The 18612-nt window shown below is 48.7% G+C and overlaps 1 long non-coding RNA gene across 1 annotated transcript; it reads left to right on the forward strand.

Moving 5' to 3' along the window:
- The first annotated feature begins 9498 nt into the window (after positions 1–9498).
- On the forward strand, positions 9499–10749 carry LOC119275818. The gene is made up of 2 exons (XR_005135875.1): positions 9499–9833; positions 10291–10749. It is a non-coding gene; the product is annotated as an uncharacterized LOC119275818 (long non-coding RNA).
- Positions 10750–18612: the final 7863 nt, after the last annotated feature.

Genomic DNA, 18612 nt, shown 5'->3' on the forward strand with positions numbered 1-18612 from the left:
GGAAACTGTAGGGTATACCTTCTACTTAAGATCCGAAGGCAAGATCTTTGTAGCCAAGAACGGATGCTTTCTGGAAAAAGAGTTTCTCTCGAAAGAAGTAAGTGGGAGGAAAGTAGAACTCGATGAAGTACTACCTCTTGGGCGGGAAAGTGGCGCAGCGCAGGAAACCGTTCCTGTGATGCCCACACCAACTGAAGAGGAAAACAATGATGATGATCAAGGTACTTCGGATCAAGTTACTGCTGAACTTCGTAGGTCCACAAGGACACGTTCCGCACCAGAGTGGTACGGCAACCCTGTCCTGGAAATCATGTTGTTAGACAACAATGAACCTTCGAACTATGAAGAAGCGATGGCGGGCCCGGATTCCAACAAATGGCTTGAAGCCATGAAATCCGAGATAGAATCCATGTATGAAAACAAAGTATGGACTTTGACAGACTTGCCCGATGATCGGCGAGCGATAGAAAACAAATGGATTTTAAGAAGAAGACGGACGCGGATGGAAATGTTACCATCTATAAGGCTCGACTTGTCGCTAAGGGTTATCGACAAGTTCAAGGGATTGACTACGACGAGACTTTCTCTCCCGTAGCGAAGCTGAAGTCCGTCCGAATCATGTTAGCAATTGCCGCATACTATGATTATGAGATATGGCAGATGGACGTCAAAACAGCATTCCTTAACGGGCATCTTAAGGAAGAACTGTATATGATGCAGCCAAAAGGTTTTGTCGATCCTCGGAACGCTGACAAAGTATGCAAGCTCCAGCGATCCATTTATGGACTGGTGCAAGCATCTCGGAGTTGGAACATTCGCTTTGATGAGATGATCAAAGCGTTTGGGTTTATGCAGACTTATGGAGAAGCCTGCGTTTACAAGAAAGTGAGTGGGAGCTCTGTAGCATTTCTCATATTATATGTAGATGACATACTCTTGATGGGAAATAATATAGAATTTCTGGACAGCATTAAGGCCTACTTGAATAAGTGTTTTTCAATGAAGGACCTTGGAGAAGCTGCTTATATATTAGGCATCAAGATCTATAGAGATAGATCGAGACGCCTCATAGGTCTTTCACAAAGCACATACCTTGATAAGATTTTGAAGAGGTTCAAAATGGATCAGTCCAAGAAGGGGTTCTTGCCTATGTTACAAGGTGTGAGATTGAGCTCGGCTCAGTCACCGACCACGGCAAAAGATAAAGAAGAGATGAGTGTCATCCCCTATGCTTCAGCCATAGGATCTATTATGTATGCCATGCTGTGTACCAGACCCGATGTAAACCTTGCCGTAAGTTTGGTAGCAAGATACCAAAGTAATCCCGGCAAGGAACACTGGACAGCGGTCAAGAATATCCTGAAGTACCTGAAAAGGACGAAGGACATGTTTCTCGTTTATGAAAGAGACGAAGAGCTCGTCGTAAAGGGTTACGTCGACGCTAGCTTCGACTCAGATCTGGATGACTCTAAGTCACAAACCGGATACGTGTATATGTTGAATGGTGGAGCAGTAAGCTGGTGCAGCTGCAAGCAGAGCGTCGTGGCGGGATCTACGTGTGAAGCGGAGTACATGGCAGCCTCGGAGGCAGCGCATGAAGCGATTTGGGTGAAGGAGTTCATCACCGACCTAGGAGTCATACCCAATGCGTCGGAGCCGATCAAACTCTTCTGTGACAACACTGGAGCTATTGCCCTCGCCAAGGAGCCCAAGTTTCACAAGAAGACCAGGCACATCAAGCGTCGTTTCAAATCCATCCGTGAAAATGTTCAAGATGGAGACATAGAGATTTGCAAAGTGCACACGGATCTGAATGTCGCAGATCCGCTGACTAAACCTCTCTCGCGTGCAAAACATGATCAACACCAGAACTCTATGGGTGTTCGATTCATCACAATGTAACTAGATTGGTGACTCTAGTGCAAGTGGGAGACTGTTGGAAATATGCCCTAGAGGCAATAATAAAAGTATTATTATATTTCAATGTTCATGATAAATGTCTTTTATTCATGCTATAACTGTATTATCCGGAAATCGTAATACACGTGTGAATACTTAGACCACAATATGTCCCTGGTGAGCCTCTAGTTGACCAGCTCGTTGTGATCAACAGATAGTCATGGTTTCCTGACTATGGACATTGGATGTCGTTGATAACGGGATCACATCATTAGGAGAATGATGTGATGGACAAGACCCAATCCTAAGCATAGCATAAAAGATCGTATAGTTCGTTTTGCTAGAGCTTTGCCAGTGTCAAGTATCTCTTCCTTCGACCATGAGATCGTGTAACTCCCGGATACCGTAAGAGTGCCTTGGGTGTATCAAACGTCACAACGTAACTGGGTGACTATAAAGGTGCATTACAGGTATCTCCGAAAGTATCTGTTGGGTTGACACGGATCGAGACTGGGATTTGTCACTCCGTATGACGGAGAGGTATCTCTGGGCCCACTCGGTAATGCATCATCATTATGAGCTCAATGTGACCAAGGTGTTGGACACGGGATCATGCATTACGGTACGAGTAAAGTGACTTGCCGGTAACGAGACTGAACAAGGTATTGGGATACCGACGATCGAGTCTCGGGCAAGTAACGTACCGATTGACAAAGGGAATTGCATACAGGGTTTGATCGAATCCTCGACATAGTGGTTCATCCGATGACAACATCGAGGAGCATGTGGGAGCCATCATGGGTATCCAGATCCCGCTGTTGGTTATTGCCTGAGAGCGTCTCGGTCATGTCTGCATGTCTCCCGAACCCGTAGGGTCTACACACTTAAGGTTCGGTGACGCTAGGGTTATTAGGAAGACTAGTATGTGACTACCGAATGTTGTTCGGAGTCCCGGATGGGATCCTGGACGTCACGAGGAGATCCGGAAGGGTCCGGAGGTAAAGATTTATATATGGGAAGTTGTCAAACGGACACCGGGAAGTTTCGGGGTCATACCGGTATTGTACCGGGGCCACCGGAAGGGTTCCGGGGGTCCACCGGGAGGGGCCACCCCTCCCGGGGGTCCACATGGGCTGCGTGGGGCAGGGAGCCAGCCCCTGGTGGGCTGGCCGCACCCCCCTCCCTTGGGCCCATGCGCCTAGGGTTGAGGGGGAACCCTAGAGGGGGCGCCCCCCTTGGCTTGGGGGGCAAGCCACCCTCTCCCCTCTCCCCTAGGCCGCCGCACCCCCTCCTAGATGGGTTCTAGGGGGCCGGCCCCCTTCTCCCTTCCCCCTATAAATAGAGGGGTGAGGGGAGGGCAGCCGTACCACCCTCCAAGGCGCAGCCCTCCCCTCCCCAACACCTCTCCTCCTCCGTTGTGTGCTTGGCGAAGCCCTGTCGGAGTACTGCCTCTCCACCATCACCACGCCGTCGTGCTGCCGGTGGAGCTGTCTTCCTCAACCTCTCCTTCCCCCTTGCTGGATCAAGAAGGAGGAGACGTCTCCCGTCCCGTACGTGTGTTGAACGCGGAGGTGCTGTCCGTTCAGCACTTGGTCATCGGTGATTCGAATCACGTCGAGTACGACTACATCATCACCTTGCAAGCTTCCGCACGCCATCTACAAGTGGTATGTAGATGCAAACTCTCTCCCTTGACTTGTTGCTTAGAAGAACTCATAGATGGATCTTGGTGAAACCGTAGGAAAATTTTTAATTTTCTGCAACGTTCCCCAACAATTTGCTGCCTTTTTTATTTTTTGTTTGGGCTTGTTGAGTTGTGCCCTCAGCAGAACCTATATACTTGTTCGTGAGACTTGGGTGCGTGGGTGTGTGTGGACTTGACTCTGCTTGTGTGTCCTTGGCGGTTTGCTTTATTTATAAAGCGGGGCGAAAGCCTTTTTCGGCATAAACCCACCCTTTATTTCATCTTAGCTATATTAAATTGGTTTTATCATCTAAACTATAAGTTCGTTTATGAAACAATCTATATATATGAACTTCTGGCGTCGAGACCTTCAGAACTGGGTCAATCTTGGATACATTTCAAACACTTTTAAATTTCAACATTTCACATTCCATATGTGAAACGAACCCATTTCACTAGAAAATATGCGAAAAACCTATTTCAATAAAAATATGTGAAACCAACCTATTTCATTAGAAACCTATATTAACCCAAATATGAAATGGAAATGACAAATTGTGAAATGTGTAATTTAGAAATGTGAAATAGTTTATTTCAAAAGAGTGAAACATGTTATTTGGAAAATGTGCAATTAAAATAGATGTATCTTTTGTGAAACAACCCAGTGAAAACTGAAATATAGGTTCTCAATTGTGAAATAGCAACCAGCGAAAGTGAAATTATAATGCATCATTGTGAAATTCATTATTTGAAAATGTGAAACAATTATTTCAAAACAGTCAAATAGTTTATTTAAGAAATGTGCAATTGAAATAGATGTTTTTTGTGAAACAGCCCAGTGAAAATTGAAATGTAGGTTCTCAATTGTGAAATAGCAACAACAGAAAGTGATCTTGCGATGTAAACTGATTATTTAAAAATGTGAAACAATTTATTTCAAAAGAGTGAAACAGATGTTATTTTTGTGAAACAAGCCAGTGAAAACTGTAATGTAGATTAGGAATTATGAAACAGTAACTGCAGACAATGAAATTGTAATGTATCAGTGTGAAATTGATTATTTTCGAAATGTGAAATGTACGTTCAAATTTATGCATTGTTTCAAAATATCCAAAGTTGGTCTCTCTTTAAAGGTTTTGGCACAAGGAGTTCAAATATAAAAGAAGTTTCAAAAATGAATATATGATTTAGAAGATATGGATGTTTTAAATTAGCCAAGGTGAAACAAATGGTTGGATTTATTGTGTGGGAGAAGAGAGAGTAGTTCTGCCACATAACTGCCATGCATGCATGTGAAGTACAATTGTGGGGCCAGTTATTGAAAAGAGAGCACAAATATGAAGGTGGGAATCAAAGAAAGAAGTTCAATACAAAAATACTTGGCCCACAGGGTAATAGATGGCAGCTCTTTATAGGATGCCTCCTTGCCAGTACTAGCACTACCACGCAATTTCTCATGTGTATTAAATATTTCGTATTCTTGTTGCGCTTGCATGGAGATTAGGAAGAAGTTTGGTAAATATACGAAAAAATTGCTCATCAATTCATCATGATAGACCATTTTTTTTCAAATTGTGGCTCATGTAGTGTCTTCACAAGTCAAATTGTGGCTCATGTAGCTCCCTTCACCAGTCAAATTGTGCCTCATGTAGCTCTCTTCACCAGTCAAATCTGAAACATAATGGTTCTTTAGCATCATTATCAAAAGTGGTAGACTTGAAGTCACCATGTGTTGAAAACTGTATCCTGCTATTGACATGTGAAATAAATAAGTGGAACAATCATATGAACTGAACTTCAAAAATATTGGGAATGGTAAACATTATTTAACTTAGAAATATTGCTGATCAAAAGTTTGTTTCAGCTGCTCCAGGAAGGAAAAATGATATATGGAAGGAGATAGTGCAAACGTGTGAGTTTAAATAAAGTCCTTGCGGTAACGCTGAATTTAGCTCAATCTACAAAAGCAAGGAGCCTTAACAGCAGGGACATATATGGTGCATTTGGCACATGTGGTGTACTAGTACTCCAGTGTTAGGAGCTAGGGTTCTGCCCGGTCTTGGCCGTAGGCAGTAGGGGAAGGAGGGGGCTGGGCGTGGCGACGAGCGGCCGCGCCGGCGGCTGGGCGCCGTCGCGGGAGAGGAAGATGGCGGCGGCAGCGCAAGAGGCAGGGGGCGACTAGGGTTCCGGTTCCTCTGGGAGCCGGGCAATAGAGATAATCTTCTTATTGCTTAATTCCAAAAAGAGTCTTACAGCCTATATTTATAACCTAGATAACTTGCGTAAGAATTAACCCAAGATAACTTGCATAAGAATTAACCTAAGATAACTTGTGGGCTAAGATTGCCCGGTGGGCCTCTACGGACGTAACACTTCTCCCTGCCTGCACAAACAGCTCGTCCTCGAGCTGTAATGTGGGAAAGTGCTTGCGGAACTCCTCGAGGCGATTAACCAGCGTCAAACACATTCTTGACAGCTGGGACGGCAAGGTCGGCGGCGACGGCGTCCTCCGAATGTAGTCTGCAACCTCAAGGTAGAAGAGTCGCGGGCAGGCATGGCCGGGCGTGTAGGGCTCGTCGCAGTTGAAGCACAACCCTGGGCGGCGACGCTCGAGTAGCTCGGCTGAGGTGAGCCGGTGGAACGGGCGTCCCGCGGTCGCGGCGAGGGGTGCCGCAGAAGCCTGCGCAGGCTGACCCTGCGCGGAATCCGGCCCGAGTAGCGACCCAGCGGTCTGGGACGGTGATTCCTGCTGGATGGCCACCGCGGGGCGCTCGAACGCGCGGGCGTAGTACATGGCCGACTGGAGATCCTGGGGTCCGCGAAGCTACACGTCGACGCGAATGTGATCCGGAAGGCCGCCGACGAAGAGCTCAGCCCGCTGCAGGGACGTCACACCTGGCGCGTGACACGCCAGAGCCTGAAAGCGGTCGGCGAAATCCTGCACCGTGGAGGTGAAAGGTAGGCGGCCCAACTCGGCCAATCGGCTCCCGCGTAATGGCGGTCCGAAGCGAAGAAGGCACAACTTGCGGAAGCGCTCCCACGGGGGCATGCCGCCCTCGTCCTGCTCGAGGGTGTAGTACCATGTCTGGGCGGCCCTGCGGAGATGGTAGGAAGCCAGCCAAGTGCGCTCCGACGCGGGTGTGCGCTGCCCGTGGAAGAACTGGTCACATTGGTTGAGCCAGTTAAGCGGGTCGTCTGAGCCGTCATAAGTGGCGAAGTCGATCTTGGTGAACCGGAGCGACTGCTGGTTGGGCGCGCCATGGCCCACTGCCTCGGCGGTGCGGAGAGTTGATGACGGTGCTCGGTCCATGGTGGGAAGGCCGGCTTAGGCCCCCGTGGCACCCGACGCCTCGGGCTGCAACTGGGAACCCGACGGCTCCCGGGCCTCCGTGTAAACCGGCGGAGGCGATGTCCCATGGAGCCAGCCCGGAAGCGGAGATGGTGACGATGGGAACCAGACGTCCTGGATCGGAAGACCGCTCGGCGCGGACCGGCCCAGGCTAGGGTTGGGCGGTGGCGGCGGCAAAACCTGCACTGTGGCCGCCGGGAGGGACGGCGAGGCGGGGGGGTGGCGCGGGCCAGGCCGGCCACTGCGGGCCAGGCCGGCCACTGCGGGCCCTGGGCGGCTGCTAGCGGCGCGGTTGGCGCCGCGAGCGCTAGGGTCGGCCACTGGGGCCAGGGCGGCGTGGAAGCGGCCGGCGATGGTAGCGCCGGGTAGCCCCCGGCGATGGCCGCGGGGACGGAGTACCACGGCAGTACCGGCTGTCCTGAGGGTACGGCCGGCGGTAGCAGTGGTGGCGGCCCGTACGGGCTAGCCAAATAGAGACGGATGCCCTGGACCGCGATCACCAGGTCATTGAGCACGCCGGCCATGGCCTCTGGGGAAAACTGGTTCGGCATGGGGGAAGGAGATGGCGGCGAATTTTGTACGGGTGGCGGTGGCTGGCCCTGGCTCGGCGTTGTGCCGGGGGCGGGGGCGATCGACGCCGACGGGAGGGTGAGCGAGGTCGTGGCGCTCGGCGATAAGGCGGCGGCGGTGGTGGAGTTGGTGGCAGCGGCGGTGGGGGTGCTGGTGGGCAGCGGCGGCGGCGGTGGCGGCGGAATTGGTGGTGGCGATGACATGGTCGAAACCCAGGTAGCTGATACCAAGGTGTTAGGAGCTAGGGTTCTGCCCGGTCTTGGCCGTAGGGAGTAGGGGAAGGAGGGGGCTGGGCGTGGCGATGAGCGGCCGCGCCGGCGGCTGGGCGCCGTCGCGGGAGAGGAAGATGGCGGCGGCAGCGCAAGAGGCAGGGGCGGCTAGGGTTCCGGTTCCTCTGGGAGCCGGGCAATAGAGATAATCTTCTTATTGCTTAATTCCAAAAAGAATCTTATAGCCTATATTTATAACCTAGATAACTTGCATAAGAATTAACTAAGATAACTTGCATAAGAATTAACCTAAGATAACTTGTGGGCTAAGATTGCCCGGTGGGCCTCTACGGCCGTAATCTATAAATCTTGAAAAAACTGGGGGGAAATCCAGATATAGATATAATTCGTATAGCACGCCGCAAATTTTGGAATCCAAATTCGATTTATAGTTTGATGAACAAAAAGGACAAATCTTACAGTGAATAGCATGGTAAATATATGTTGTGTAAATTTTGTCAAATTATTTTTTGAGAAGTCAGACTACCTCGTGCTATATGCCAATTCACCAGCTGATGATTAAATTTTTTATCCTTCAAAGCATTACCTTATCCGTTCATGAACAGTGCATGCTTTGATTAGTTTCGTGCTATTGGGTGTATTATACATTCTGACTTGCTAACGTTGCTTTGCTGAAGGATATGTTCATTCTGTGAACGCCCAATCTACAAACCCAGTGCTCAGCACTGATGCCCATGACCAACTATGGCTCTCCATGCCGGTGGATAACCAGTTCCAGCCACAGCCGCCTCTTGTGACGGCGTCCCCGTCTGTGCCATCGAACATGCTAATGCCTCGAGTGCCGCTGGATGGAAATTTCTATCCACAGCTGCCTCCAGTGCCAGCTTCCCTGGCTGTGCCCTTCAGTGGACTGATGCATCAGGTGCGGATGCAAGCACCCTCATCGGTACCCTTGAACCAACCCAAACCATTCCTGCCTCATGCAGCTGACGGTGCTTTTCCCAATAGTAACTGAAGCAGAAGTCAGACTACTCAGGCAGAAGGATTTACTGGAGATGAACATCACAGAAGCAAAAAAAACTTGTCCTCCCTTGTTCAGTGTAGGTGTTTAATTTGTTAGACCGTAAGTTTAGTTTTCGTGGTGAAAACTTGTCTGTCCTTGTTCAGTTCCGTTTATAATATGTATAAGACTGTCGTCATATAAGTTGATGAAGTTAGCTCGGTTTTCCCCTCCTATGGTAACAATATTTACGCCTAGTTTTTTAATCATGGCTGTCTTGTGCTTTTTGGAAGATTTCTGATTTAAGGTCTATTTTTTATCAGTTGTCAGAATACTGGTCCAAGGTAAAATGATGTACATTTGATTTGGTTATGATCCGAAAGAAGTCGATGGTGATCCGCCTAGTTTTATTATCCTACTAGACACTATCTTCTAACGATGGCTTGAAGTTAATGAAGTGCTCCCAGGCCATTCCCCTTGAAAATGAAGTGGTTGATTGGTTTGACCGAATTGCATGCAGTTCTTAAATCCCAGCCAATCCCAACCATTCGTTGCTTATGGCTAGGATTTTGCTTTGTTTCTACTGCAGTGAGGATGGACAAAACTGACCTGTTTTAATTTGGGAAATGTTTGTGGCCGGCTGACCGGCGGAACACTCAGCCGGTCACATGTGGCTCGTTCAATTTTGTAACAAATCATGTGGCCCGCGTTCGCCCTTATCCGCTGACCTCCACCGCTTTTTTATCCACTCACGCCAGCAGCTCCTCTGCCTTATCCTTTCTTCTCTCATCCTGTCGCATGCATCCTCAACCCCCACAGCAATTCCTCCCCTGCGTACTCTCTCTCCCATGGCCTACCTCCAAATAAACAGCTCGCCGGCCGCGGAATAGGTGCGTGGCGAGCAGGCGATCCCAGAGGAGCACACACGAAGATGTAGAGGTGCGCGTCGTACAACGATCAGCGAGCAGAGGTGCAGTGCTCGTCGTCTTGTCTGCCGGAACTAGATGTGCGCCCTCTTCATGGCCATCGCAACCAGGGTTCGTTAGTCGCATGGCCAAGCTGCAATTGGCCACAGGGGCGACGAATTTGTGCTGGAACCAGGTATTTGTTTTGCTGGATCCACCCATTTGTTTTGCTACAACCCCTTTCTCCTTTTGCTATCATCCCCATTCGATTTTTTATGAACATTTGGATTTTTGCTGGAACCGGGGCCCGTTTTTGCTGGAACCAACTGGTGGATATGCTGCAAGGTCGACACCACGCCGGAGGAAGCTGCATCCAGTGGCAAGGAGGGTTGCGGCCAACGCCGTTCGAACGCTGGAAGTTGCAACCGTGTACGCTGGAGCTACAACCGGCGACTGGGGGAGCCGCAAGCGGGGTGGCTGTATTTTGCTGAACAATTTTCTTCTTGCTGGAACCGATGTATTGTTTTGCTGGAACCGAGATAAATTTTTGTTTCATTGGCTGCAGAGTTCTCAAACGCTCATGTCATTTTTGCTGGAACCTAAGTTTGGTTTTGCTGGAAGCGTTTTTTGATTTTGCTTCAACCGACCACCAGATTTCTTTAGGTACGATGCACATCGACAGTGGAGGCCCGCAGAGACGGCGACGCCGTGCTACGATGGGAGGCATGAGTTTTTGCTGTCCGAGCTGCATCCGGCCATCGACGGGAGCTGCATGCAGCAGGAGGGTGTTGCTGGATCGACGACGAGATGTGGAGGGTGTGCGACAACAGCAACGGCGAGTTGCGGAGAGAGGTGGCGACCTGCAACCCATGGCGATGGCGGCTGCCGCGGGGTGCGCAAGCTTTGTGCGGCAAGGCCGCGGGGTGGGGGCGGTTGGCTGAGCGTGGTGACTCGTTGTGGGAGGAGGCATGATGTGCGGAAGGATAGAGAGGAAATCATGCGGCTACTTTTGCCTGAATCCAACGGCTGCTAGGCGACCGGCCGAAAGTTTGGGCCGGTGCGCCGGCGCCTAGCAGTGGCCTTTTAATTTTAACCAAAATTTTGCATGTTCAGTTTCGTGCTGCCAATCCCAACCATTCGTTGCTTATGGCTAGGATTTTGCTTTGTTTCTACACCAGTGAGGATGGACAAAACTGACCTGTTTTAATTTTAACCAAAAATTTGCATGTTCAGTTTCGTGCTGCAGTCGATTTCTAGTACAAGCAATTTGGCGTGCATGTTCATCTTATGACTGCAGTCGATTTCTAATGCAAATAATTTGCTTTCCTCCGCTGACTCTCCCTCTACCGGGTATAGTTTTTTTTAGAATCTCTTCCGGGTATAGTTGAGTCTCTCCAGAGAGTTCGGGCCAGGCTTGGTCCTGGACCGTCTTTGCCGGTGGAACTAGTCAGGGCTCCTTTGATTCAAAGGATTTATATAGGAATTTTGGAGGATCATAATTCTTAGGATTTTTTCCTATGTTGGCTGTTTGATTCAAAGGATTGAATCCTACAGGAATTTTTCCTAAGGATTTCTTTGTACTACTTCCAATAGGATTTCTAGCATCCACTCAAACCTCTTTGAAGGAATCCTTTGTTTTTCCTATGATGCAATCAAACAACCCAAAATCCTATAGGATGGAGATGAGCATGACATTCCAATCCTATGTTTTTTCTATTCCCGTGTTTTCAGAATCCTGTGAATCAAAGAGGCCCTCAGATGTGAAGGGAGACCTCAGGGCATCTCCAATGCCGACCCTCAAACCTCTCGCAACCCTGTATCGGTTCACGGAGCGGTCCGGACGTGATTTCTCCTGCAAAACAGAGACAAACATGGGGCGGTTTGCGATAGTCTGGACGTGATTTCTCTGCCCTCCGGTCCACCCAAGAGGAAGGCGAAGCTCGTGCTTTCGTAGCATCCCGTATTGTTTCCGCACCGAAATTCCTCATTGTCTTCTTTCATTCCCCGCTGCTCTCCGCCCAATTCCTGCTCATTTCTTCGACCATCTCCTTCCTTCCGTCGCCGAGCATGTAACTATAAGGGAACCCATCGGAGATGGAGCTAGCAGATGTGCTGGAGGATCTGAGCATCATGCTCGCTCGGAAGATCAGCTCAGAGACGCGGCAAAATCGCCGCATCAAAGCAAAGGTCGTAAAGGAGAAGCTCAAGAAGCGGTTGGCCGTCGGTGGGCCTGGTGGTGGCGATGGGCGTGGAGGTCGTGGCGGACGCCAGCAGATGGGCGCACCAATAGTACATATAGTGCCTTGGCCAGAGCCTTGCAAGCCTCCGTACTACTATGCCGCCAAGCAGCTCAGAACCCCCGGTATGGTGCCTTACATTGTCGACGTTAACGCGGCGCCGCTCGTCCGGGCGCGGCTGGCGGCAGAGGAGCAGATGGGTGCCCGCATGCTGTTTGTTGCAATGCCCAGAGCGGGGGCGCCGGCGTATGACGCGGATAGGGAGATGCTCGACATCATCCACGACGGAGGCAAGGGAGGAGGGGGCTATGAGGACGGGCGGGTGGAAGACTCGGATCCCACCCAGCCCGACAACTACCAAGAGCAGCAGTCCTACACCCAGATGGCCACGTAGCAGTCCTACACCTAGACCGACGATGGCACACAACAACATCAACATTGGGCCATCGGAGAGCAACATTCGAAGGGGAAGGAGGAGGAGGAGGACGATGATCCGGGAGATACAACTGGCGATCCGAAGAAGGGTAGAGGAGAAACCTTCAACATGAGAGGACGAGCTGTTGTGGGATGCATGGTTGGCCACTAGCATTGATCCGATCCATGGCACGAAGCAAAAAGGCACAACCCATTTAGTACACCATCCACGAGGCTGTCTACAAGTATAGCGGGCACCTGAAGAATCTCATCGCACGGTGGCCCAACGGTGCACAAATCACTGAGCAAGTAAGTTGATCACTAGTCGGACATGCTTTAGTTTTGTTGATCACTAGTCAGACATGTACTATTTTGTTGCTCACTAGAAGGATATGGATTGTTTCACTTTGTAGCCTACTCATGCTTGTGTGGTGTGCAAGAGGTTGGAGAAGAAGTCCTTCACCCTCATGCATTGTTGGTTGAAATTGAATGTGAAACCAAAGTGGAACCTTTTCATTGCCAAGACCGCCGCCCAAGTCAACGAGTAGGAAACCGGTGATCCTACTGAACCAATCCAAGAACCGCCGAAGAAGGTTAGAAGAAGTTTACGGGGCAAGAAGTGGGAGTAGGAGAGGGAAAAGCGAGAAGGTGCGGCGGCCAAGCTAACAGATAGGTTTGAGGAGATCTTGGCGAAGAAGGAGGGGGCATGCGTGAGGCGCTCCGACATCGAGGAGAGGAAGGCGGAGAGGTTCAAACAGTTGATGGAGGCGACGGAGAAGAATATCAAGCTCGAAGAGAGAAGGACCATGATCGAAGAGAGGAAGGCGGCGCTCGAGGAGAAGAATGCCATGATCGAGGAAAATAGGGTGAATATCGCCGCCAATGCGGAGGACGCCAAGATGTTGACCTAGAATATCAACTCTTTGGATGTCGATGCTAGAATTATCACGCAATCCGTCCGCTACCAGATGTTGCAGCGGTAGAAAGATGAGTTGGCAGCGGCAGAAGATGAGTACACGGCGGAGGCGGGTGCGGACGCGGAGGTTGCCTACACGGTGGCGGCACCTCCTTGATCGCGGGGCAGCTTGCCGGGATTGCCGGTCTAGCAGGGCAGAAATGCACGGACTGCCGGACTGATGTTCTTCTGGATTCGGGTATGTAAAAACTAATCATATTTGCCTCTTTTTGGTTGTGACCGGGGATGCGATCCGGCGCAAGTGTGATACGACGCGTTGTGTAGATCAGCGTACATTTGAAATTTGAATTTGCTGGGGAACATATACAGATTACGATTGGATGGCGACCTCTCGCATCCGTGTCAGCGGTCTAGTCCTCCCTTGTTCGCGGTTGGATGCAGGAGGAAATTTGCGGGTTACCGTTGGAGATGCCCCCAGCGCCTCATGAGGGAAACCAACACCTAAGCGCACCCCCTCGTTAGCCGGCCCACCAACCGGTTCGCTGGTCATTGTTGATCGATCCATGGTTGACTTTATGAGAAAATAAATTAAAAAAATCTTCACGAACTACGAAAAAACATGGTACAACACCGACATCTTGCCAGACCTAAACATCACACCTGAGAGAGATTGGGAGTTAGTGAAGGGGATGTACTATGTACGTTGCAGAGAGATGTGGATGTACTATGCACTAACTTCAAGCACATCCCGACTAACTCTCTTTTCCTTTCTGGTTCCAGTAAACGCCGAAGCTCTCTGCAGAGAGATTGGGAGTTAGTGAAGGGGATGTACTATGTACGCTGCAGAGAGATTGGGATGTACTATGCACTAACTCCCAATCTCTCCGCAGAGAGCTTTGACATTTACAGGAACCAGAAAGGAAAAGAGAGTTAGTCGGATGTGAAGGGGATGTGCTCGGTGCACTCACGTACATAGTACACGTAGGTCCTCTTTCCCCTTGAGTGTCTCGGGTGTGATGTTTAGGTCCGGCAAGATGTCGGTGCCGTGCGTGCCGTTTGCGAGCAATGTGTGGTGGCTTACCACGATGGTGGCTGTTGGAGTGTGTACTTAGGACACCAGGAATCAAGGATACCCTCTATTTATGAGTTTGGCCAGGTGCTAAAACACTCCATCTCTCGACAAGCAAGGAATCGCACAAGACACGAGGATTTTTATACAGGCTAAGGCCGCCATGGTAGCGTAAAACCCTACGTACTATTCTTATTGATATCAAAGAGGGGATACAAGCGCTAGAGTGTTACAAATGAGGTGGTTGTCATGGGGATGATTTCAATAGTAGAAGAGGGGGGGTGTAGGAAGGAGGAGCATGATCTACCGAGATGCAAACAAGTGACACATGAATTTTTACAAGTTCATGCCTCTCAAGATGGAGATAACAACCCTACATCTTGTGCTTTGGAGAGGCTTTCTTTGTTTTCTTATGAACGTACCATTTACATCAGATCTGTGTGAGAGAGAGGGAGAGATAACTAGGCCCCGTCTAAGTGGTGAGTGATGGCTTATAAAGAGTGTGCCGCCCCTCCTATGTTACAAGTGGATACATTCTCTTTGTCCACTACAACCGTTTTTTAGAATGACTACCCAACACCACACCCAATTACATGGTGCATTTAGACAGTGAAGGATCGAGAAGAGGTGTCTAGGGGGGGGGGTGATTAGACCCTCAACAAGCAAAAGTAATAGTTTTTAAACTCTTCAAGTTAAGTTGGAGTTTTAGCACAAGTTTAAACATTCACAATACATTTCAAGCAAGCATGTCAAGAGTATATGAGCAGTGGAAAGTAAAGCATGCAAGTTGCAAGAAAGTAAATGGATGGGATTGCAATGTGCAAACACAATTGGAGACACGGAGATTTTTGGCGTGGTTCCGATATGTGCCACTATCGTACATCCACGTTGGTGGAGACTTCAACCCACGAAGGTAACGGTTGCGTGAGTCCATGGAGGGCTCCAGCCACGAAGGGTCCATGAAGAAGCAACCTTGTCTATCCCACCATGGCCATCACTCACAAAGGACTTGCCTCACTTGGGTAGATCTTCACGAAGTAGGCGATCTCCTTGCCCTTACAAACTCCTTGGTTCAACTCCACAATCTTGACGGAGGCTCCTAAGTGACACCTAACCAATATAGGAGACACCACTCTCCAAAAGGTAATAGATGGTGTGTTGATGATGAACTCCTTGCTCTTGTGCTTCAAATGATAGTCTCCCCAACACTCAACTCTCTCACAGATTTGGCTATGGTCGAAAGATGATTTGAGTGGAAAGCAACTTGGGGTAGGCTAGAGATCAAGATTCTTGTGGTTGAATTGGAATGTCTTGGTCTCAACACATGAGTAGGTTGTTCTCTTTCAGAAAATGAATGCTGGAAGTGTAGGCACATTCTGATGGCTCTCTCACTTGTGGAGAGGAGGGTGGAGGGGTATATATAGCCTCCACACAAAATCTAACCGTTACACACAAAAGAGCCAACTCGGTCAGACCGAATGTATGAACCCAGTGAGACCGATTCAGTCCAAAATGTGAACGTCAGGATTTTTGGTGGGACCGACATGATCAACTCGGTGGGACCGATGTGCTAGGGTTAGGGTAAAATCTAAACTCGGTTTGACCGATCACTTCAACCCGGTGAGACCAATTTTAGTAATAGGTTAACAGAGAGTTGGTTAGGCAAACTCGGTGGGACCGACTGCATGTCTCGGTGAGACCAAAATAATTGCAACAGACAACAGAGAGTTTGCAAGCCCATCTCGGTGAGACCGAGATCCCATTGGTGAGACCGAACCGATTAGGGTTTCTGGCAGTGGCTATGTCAAGTGAACTCAGTGGCGCCGTATGAATCAAATCAATGGGGCCGAGTTTGACTTTAGGTTTAGGACATATTTGGAATTAAGAAGGTGGTTGAGGGCTGTGGAGCATATCACTAAGCACTTTGAGCAAGTAGACCATTAAGCAACACCTCATCCCCTTCTAATAGTATTGGCTTTCCTATGGACTCAATGTGATCTTGGATCACTAAAATAGAAATGAAGAGTCTTGAGCTTTTGCCAATATTTGTCCTTAGCATTTTGAAGGGGTTCCACATCCTCTTGTACATAGCACACCTTTGCTGAACTTTCTGAAATATACTAGATGAAAATATTAGTCCAACAAGGGATATGTTGACATTAATTACCAAAATCACCCAGGGAGCACTTGTGCTTTCAATCTCCCCCTTTTTAGTAATTGATGACAACATACATCAAAGCTTTTAGATAAATATATGTAGAATAACATGTTAAGCTTTGGAAAGACATGTAAAATGCATAGGCTCCCCCTACATGTATGCAATCATGTAAATATAGAATGTAAGAGCATGTGAATGCATAATAAGCATGTCAGAGCAAGCAATGAGTTACATGTATCTTGGCTATATGCATCAGAGCAAATGATGTGAATATAGGAAATGTACCTCCATGTTCATGAGTCCTTGCAAACAACATGTACAACAACAAGAAATCATCATGCACATGGATGTGATGCATATACTTACCTTGTGGTCTTGAGCTGGCTTTGGAGGAGGTGAACTTGAGAAAACAGGGTTAGATAACACAAGAACACCTACTAAACAAAGCAAATTGGGAAAACCACAAAAGTACCAAGATTGGGATGACATGTAGTGAGTGAGTACTTAGTACTCTATTTGGATATAGACATGTCCCCAAAGAATAAAGGTATGCAATGAATTCCAGAGATTTTCCTCCCTTAGATATGAACTCTTTCTCCCCCTGAATCTGATATTAGATAATGGGAGAAGATAGGAAAAAAAAATTAGGACAATGCAACATAACAACTACGCAAGGCAACCACTACAAAAAAATACACTTCCGTGATGATACGTGTTTGTCACAGTAGGTCGCATTTTTTTTCATGCATGTACATCCATGACAAATTCATAATAGAATCAAGATAGTCATACCTGTGCTGTCGTAGAAGTGTTCCATGACATTACCAAAATTATCATCATGGAAGTGTTCACTTCCATGACAATAAATCGCGCGTCACAGAAGTGCTTTCGTCAAGGGTGACCGACACGTGGCATCCACCGTAACGGAACGCCGTTAAGCTATCAGGTCGGGTTTTGGATCCGATAACCCATTAACAGTCCCAACCAATGGGGATTTTCCACGTGTAAAATCATCATTGGCTGGAGGAAACACGTGTCGGCTCACCGTTGGGACAGATGTCATCCACTCATTGGACAGAAGGCGCCTATGATACGTCGACACATGGCACGGCCCAACAGAGGCCCATTCCTGTGAAAAGGCCGGCCCATTTGACTTGGTCAAAAGGTGGCGGGCCGGCCCATGTAAAGCCTGTTAATGGCCTGTTCGCATATAGCCCATTTACAGCCCGCTAACCCAAGGCCCGTTACGCCCTATCCGAATTAGGCCCAGTAGCGTCATCTAGGCCACTCAATATGATTCCAGCCCATTTTCACTTCTGGCCCATGTATGGCCCATGAAGTCTTTCGGCCCATATGAGGCCCTATGTAACTCTTGGCCTATTAACGGCCCGTGGTGAAACTGGCCCGTAATGAACAGTGTATTACTTTACACCCATTAACGTCCCGTGGTGAAACTGGCCCGTAATGAACAGTGTATCACTTTATACCCATTAAGGGCCCGTTATTCCGTTGGGCCGTTTGCAGCCCATGTTATCTTTCGGCCTTCTCAGAGCCCATTTATTCTTGGGCTCATTTCCAGCATTCGTTTACTTACGGCCCGTTACTGTCATTTTCTGCTTATGGGCCAAATTCAGCCCATGGTTACAGTCGACCCGTTTGTGGTCCGTTAACACGTTGGGCCGTTTTCATAACGTCATGAAATACGGCCTATTAACGATGGCCCGTTATGGTCGGCCCATGAATGGAGGATTCCAACTCTAGCCCGTTTACGGCCATAATGCGGCCTGTTATTGGCCCATGTTTGGCCAATCGATCATACTGCCCGTATAAGGCCCATTGATGATACGGCCCGTAGAAGGCCCATTGTTTCTGCGGCCCGTAGAAGGCCCATTGTTTCTATGGCCCGTGGAAGGCCCACTGTTTATACGGCCCGTAGAAGGCCCACTGTTTCTACGGCCCGTAGGTCCAGTGTCACTACAGTAAATATTAGCCCATGGTTATTGTGGCTTAGTTTTAGAAAATAGGTTATTGCAGCCACTAGCAAACCACAGAAAAAGAACTGCACTGACTACAAGAAAACAAATAAACAAGACAACAAGGAAATAAATAAGCAAGCAACATACACTAGGCTATCACGGCTATTACACATATTACATCCACTGGGCATCAAAGTTCGCCACC

This window comes from Triticum dicoccoides, chromosome 3B (genome assembly GCF_002162155.2).
Source record: "Triticum dicoccoides isolate Atlit2015 ecotype Zavitan chromosome 3B, WEW_v2.0, whole genome shotgun sequence".
Classification (NCBI taxonomy): domain Eukaryota; kingdom Viridiplantae; phylum Streptophyta; class Magnoliopsida; order Poales; family Poaceae; genus Triticum; species Triticum dicoccoides.